This window comes from Hemiscyllium ocellatum, chromosome 35 (genome assembly GCF_020745735.1).
Source record: "Hemiscyllium ocellatum isolate sHemOce1 chromosome 35, sHemOce1.pat.X.cur, whole genome shotgun sequence".
NCBI lineage: Eukaryota > Metazoa > Chordata > Chondrichthyes > Orectolobiformes > Hemiscylliidae > Hemiscyllium > Hemiscyllium ocellatum.
The window spans coordinates 11,631,453-11,637,238 of NC_083435.1; positions in this window are offsets into that span (position 1 = coordinate 11,631,453).

A 5,786-nucleotide genomic window follows, 5' to 3' on the forward strand; every position below is an offset into this window, starting at 1 on the left:
TTTGACAATGTTAACGTTTATGTAATTATAATTTATATTGGATGGCAGTATCAAATTTGAAAATAGTTTCTTCAATCAAATCAACATCTGTGATTCACTAGAGTATAAGTAAGGCTTTTTTAAAAAAAAACTACTTCATCAATAAATCCAAGAGAGTAAACCTGTTGAGATTGTATTTGTCAATTTCTCCAGAATATGTATTCATATACCTTGCATTCCAACTTTGTCTGGATTATTTTGAAATTCACTATTTCATGTCAATGGATGTTAGCTACCTGGAAATTATCCCACATTTACTCTGGACCTTCAATCATTTCTGCATTCTTTCGGGTCTTAGAATCAGAGATTGATAGAGTCCTACACCACAGAGAGAGGCCCTTCGGTCCAAACTGGTCCATGCCAAACAAGTGGTCTATCTACGCTAACCTCATTTCCCTGCACTTGGCCCTGATCCTTCTAAACTTTTCCTATTTCTCCAAATTTCTTTAAAATGCTGTTCATGCACCCATCGCAACCACTTCGCTGTCAGCTTATTCTGTATGCAATCCACCCTCTCTGTAAAATCATTGCGCCTTTTTATTCTTTTCCCGCTATCTGGAAACTGATGTCCTCTCTTCCTTGATTCTGCAACCCTGGGTAAAAGACTGAGTACATTCACCCTATCCATGCCTCTCATGAACTTATTCACTTTTGTAAGATTCCCCCCTCACTCCGTCTCCTTTGGTCTAAAGGAAAAAAGTTCACGTGTCCAACCTTTTCCTCTAACTCAGACCATCGAGTCCAGGCAACATCCTTGTAAAGGTCTTCTGCACTCTTTGTAGTTTAATAACATCCTTCCTACAGCAAGGAGACCAAATTGTACCCAATACTCAAGTACAGGGACAAGGTAGGACTAATAAATTAAACTGCATTTATTTCAATGCAAGGGAACTAACAGGGAAGGCAGATGAACTCAGGGCATGCTTAGGAACATGGGACTGGGATATTATAGCAATTACGGAAACATGGCTCAGGGATGGGCACGACTGGCAGCTGAATGTTTCAGGATATAAATGCTACAGGAAGGATTGAAAGGGAGGCAAGAGAGAAGGGGGAGTGGCAAAATAAGGGATAGCAATACAGCTTTTCTAAGGGAGGGTATTCCTGGAAATACATCCAGGGACATTATTTGGGTGGAACTGAGAAATAAGAAAGGGATGATCACCTTATTGGGATTGTATTATAGACTGCCCTAATAGTCAGAGGGAAATTGAGAAACAAACTTGTAAGGAGATCTCAGCTATCTTTAAGAATAATAGAGTAGTAATGGTAGGGGATTTTAACATTCCAAACATCGACTGGGATTGCCATATTGTTAAAGGTTTAGATGGAGAGGAATTTCTTAAGTGTGTACAAAACAATTTTCTGATTCAGAATGTGGATGTAGCTACTGGCGAAGGTGGAAAACTTGACCTATTCTTGAGAAATAAGGCAGAGCAGGTGATGTGAGGTGTTGTGGGAGAGCACTTTGGGGCCAGCGACTGTAATTCTATTCGTTTTAAAATAGTGATGGAAAAGGATAGACCAGACCTAAAAGTTGAAGTTCTACTTTGGAGAAAGGCCAATTTTGACGGTATTAGGCAAGAACTTCCAAAAGCTGATTGGAGGCAGATGTTCGCAGGAAAGGGACGGCTGGAAAATGGGAAATCTTCAGAAATGAGATAACAAGAATCCAGAGAAAGTATATTCCTGCAAGGGTGAAAGGGAAGGCTGGTAGGTATAGGGATGCTGGATGACTCAAGAAATTGAGGGTTTGGTTAAGAAAAAGAAGGAAGTATATGTCAGGTTAGATCGAGTGAATCCTGAGAAGAGTACAAAGAAAGAAGCAGTATACTTAAGAGGGAAATCAGGAGGGAAAAACGGGGACATGAGATAGCTTTGGCAAATAGTATTAAGGAGAATCCAAAGGGGTTTGACAAATATATTAAGGTCAAAAGGTTAACTTTTGAGAGAATAGGGCCCCTAAAAGATCAGCAAGGCAGCCTTTGTGTGGAGCCACATAAAATGGGGGAGATACTAAATGAATATTTTGCATCAGTATTGTAAGAAACAAACTCAATAAAATTAGACGAGACCACCAAAGCTGGAAACAAGACAATTTATTCTACAATCTTGCAAGAAAGGACCCCAATTGCAGAAAGCAATTGAAGTGAAGAGATTTCAAAGTACCACACAATCATACTTTATGAGCTGCGTGAGATCACCTCTTCCGATCCCTACATTACTCGATCTTTCTTACCATTCCATCTCTGCTCATCTATACTCCACGCCCATTGTCTCCTTCTTTCCAAGTTGTCAATCATCCCCCTTGTATGTGCTGACCTCGGCTAAACTTGGATCTTGATGTTCCCTTCTTTTATTTTGTAACATCTTTCATTGTTCACAGGTACATTCCATTCTTGAACATACATCTTAACAATGTATCTTTTATACGTTTCAGCAATCTTAGTTTTTTTTGCTGAAATTACTGTTTTAAACATTTCTTTAATAATTCTACATTGAAGTTAGTACTTTTAATCCGCATTAAAAGTAAAGATACATTTCCCTAATACTTGCCTAGGTCCCTCATATACTCCTTTGAAAAACAACACATTTCCCCATTCTTACAGTATTTACTGTGAAAAAGGATATGGAAGATATAGACTGTAGGGAAATAGAGAGTGACGCCTTGAAAAATGTCCATATTACAGAGGCGGAAGTGCTGGATGTCTTGAAACGGTTAAAGGTGGATAAATCCCCAGGACCCGATCAGGTGTACCTGAGAACTCTGTGGGAAGCTAGACAAGTGATTGCTGGGCCTCTTGCTGAGATATTTGTATCATCGTTAGTCACAGGTGATGTGCCGGAAGACTGGAGCTTGGCAAACATGGTGCCACTTTTTAAGAAGGCGGTAAAGACAAGCCAGGGAACTATAGACCGGTGAGCCTGACCTCGATGGTGGGCAAGTTGTTGGAGGGAATCCTGAGGGACAGGATGTACATGTATTTGGAAAGGCAAGAACTGATTCGGGATAGTCAACATGGCTTTGTGCATGGGAAATCATGTCTCAAAAACTTGGTTGAGTTTTTTGGGGAAGTAACAAAGAAGATTGATGATGTCAGAGCAGTAGGTGTGATCTATATGGACTTCATTTTGGCATTAGACAAGGTTCCCCATGGGAGACTGATTAGCAAGATTAGATCTCACGGTATACAGGTGAACTAGCCATTTGGATACGGAACTGGCTCAAAGGTAGAAGACAGAGGGTGGTGTTGGAGCGTTGTTTTTCAGACTGGAGGCCTGTGACCAGTGGAGTGCCACAACGATCGGTACTGGGCCCTCTACCTTTTGTCATTTACATAAATGATTTCGATGCGAGCGCATGAGGTACTGTTAGTAAGTTTGCAGATGACACCAAAATTGGACGTGTAGTGGACAGCAAAGAGGGTTACCTCAGATTGCAACAGGATCTGGACCAGATGGGCCAATGGGCTGAGAAGTGGTACATGGAGTTTAATTCAGATAAATGCAAGGTGTTGCATTTTGGGAAATCGAGTCTTCGCAGGATTTATACACTTAATGGTAAGGTCCTCGGCAGTGTTGCTGAACAAAGAGATCTTGGAGTTCAGGTTCATAGCTTCTTGAAAATGGAGTCGCAGGTAGATAGGATAGTGAAGAAGGTGTTTGGTATGATTTCCTTTATTGGTCAGAGTATTGAGTACAGGAGTTGGGAGGTCATGTTGCAGCTGTACAGGACATTGGTTCGGCCACTGTTGGAATATTGCATGCAATCCTGGTCTACTTCCTATTGGAAAGATGTTGTGAAACTTGAAAGGGTTCAGAAAAGATTGACAAGGATGTTGCCAGGTTTGGAGGATCTGAGCTATGGGGAGAGGCTGAACAGGCTGGGGCTGTTTTCCCTGGAGCGTCGGAGCTGAGTGGTGACCTTATAGAGGTTTACAAAATTATGAGGGGCATGGATATGATAAATAGACAAAATCTTTTCCTTGGGGTCAGGGAGTACAGAACTACACGGCATAGGTTTAGGGTGAGAGGGGAAAGATACAAAAGAGACCTAAGGGGCAACTTTATCACACAGAGGGTGGTATGTGTATGGAATGAGCTGCCAGAGAAGGTGTGGAGGCTGGTACAATTGCAACCTTTAAGAGGCATTTGGATGGATTTGGGGGGATATGGGCCGGGCGCTGGCAGGTGAGATTAAATTGGGTTGGGGTATCTGGTCGGCATGAAGGGTCTGTTTCCATGCTGTACAGCCCTGACTGATGAAGGCCGATGTGCCAAAGCCTTCGTGATTGACCTGTCTCCCAGTGACTCCACTTTCAGAGAACCGTGTATCTGACCTCCACGTCCTTCTGTTCTACTACACTCTTTAAGGCCCTAATATTCATCATGAAATGCTCACCTTGATTTGACTTTCCAATTCGCAGGACCTGTGTATTAAACTGCATTTGCCATTTCGTGGCCCATTGCACCAGGTAATCAAGGTCATGTTGCAATTTCTGAGATCCTTCCTCACAGTCCACAATACTGCCTATTTCACTGTTATCTGCAAATTGTCATGTGTTGGTCATTGGGAATGTCCACATGTTTCAGACCGTGAAATTGTAAAGATCAATGGATAGAGTATTTCGCAGGTCCAAGTCCAGTCCCCTTTCCCCTCCTGCACTACAATACTATTTTTACAGTCAAAATTTCATTCAATATTGTAATATTGTCAATGTTTTCGTTTCTAGGTATGGGTAAATGTAATGCTGCAGCAACAGGTCAGTGAGATTAACCACGGTGGTGGGAATTTTAAGGATAATATTCAACACAGTTAAGCAATTCTGGATAATTGAGGAAAGCCAGTGTGGGTTTATTCAAAGCAAGTAATGTTTATCTGAATTGATTGAGCTTTTGACTGGAGATACAACTAGGATGCAGAGGGAATTTGATCCTGGATTGAAAAGGCCTTTGTGAAATTGCCATATAAAAGGTTTAGAAGCATTATTGAAACCCATTGAATGAAACACCAGTGATAACATAAAGATGAATTTGACTGGGTGACAGTGAATGAGGATTTTTGACATGAGTTGAGTTTTACAGTAATGTTCTGTGTCAGTCTGTTCCAGGAACACTGAAACTCAGCAGCTGTGGCAGCAACTGTGCACAGAAAGCAGATTCACCCATCAATGTCTGTTTTGTTTCAGATTACCAGCATTTGCAATTCTTTGTTTTTTGATGACTAGGTGTGCTATAGACTTCAATTTTCACTGCCAAGGTGTGCTACAAAAACAGATATTGCTGGTGAGAATCAGCAATCTGGCAGCGTGAGTGGAGAGAAAGAAGAGACAACATTTTAGGTCCAGTGACACGACTACATTTTTTCGAGCAATTTTTATTTTTGGAGGATACCTTGTGATTGGCAATGAAATTGAGATTCTTCCAGATCATTTCAAAGGGTTGATGAATTAGGTTTCAAGTAGGCTGAGGCATTTGCTTCCCCACTGCCAACCAAGGACTCCATGTTATCTTCTTGAATTCCCTTTTACATTGCAGGGCTGTGCCTCTGTGGTGAGAAAAGGACTGTGAACCCTCTCAAACTTATCACTTATATCAACATTTTCGACACCCTTCCACTGGACACAAACAGCTCTGAACAAGAGTCATATTGGATGTGAAATATTTCTCTCACCTCAGCTGCTGCCAAACCTGCTGAGTTTCTCCAGCATTCTCAGTGTTTGTCTGGAATTTGATGTTGCAGTGGA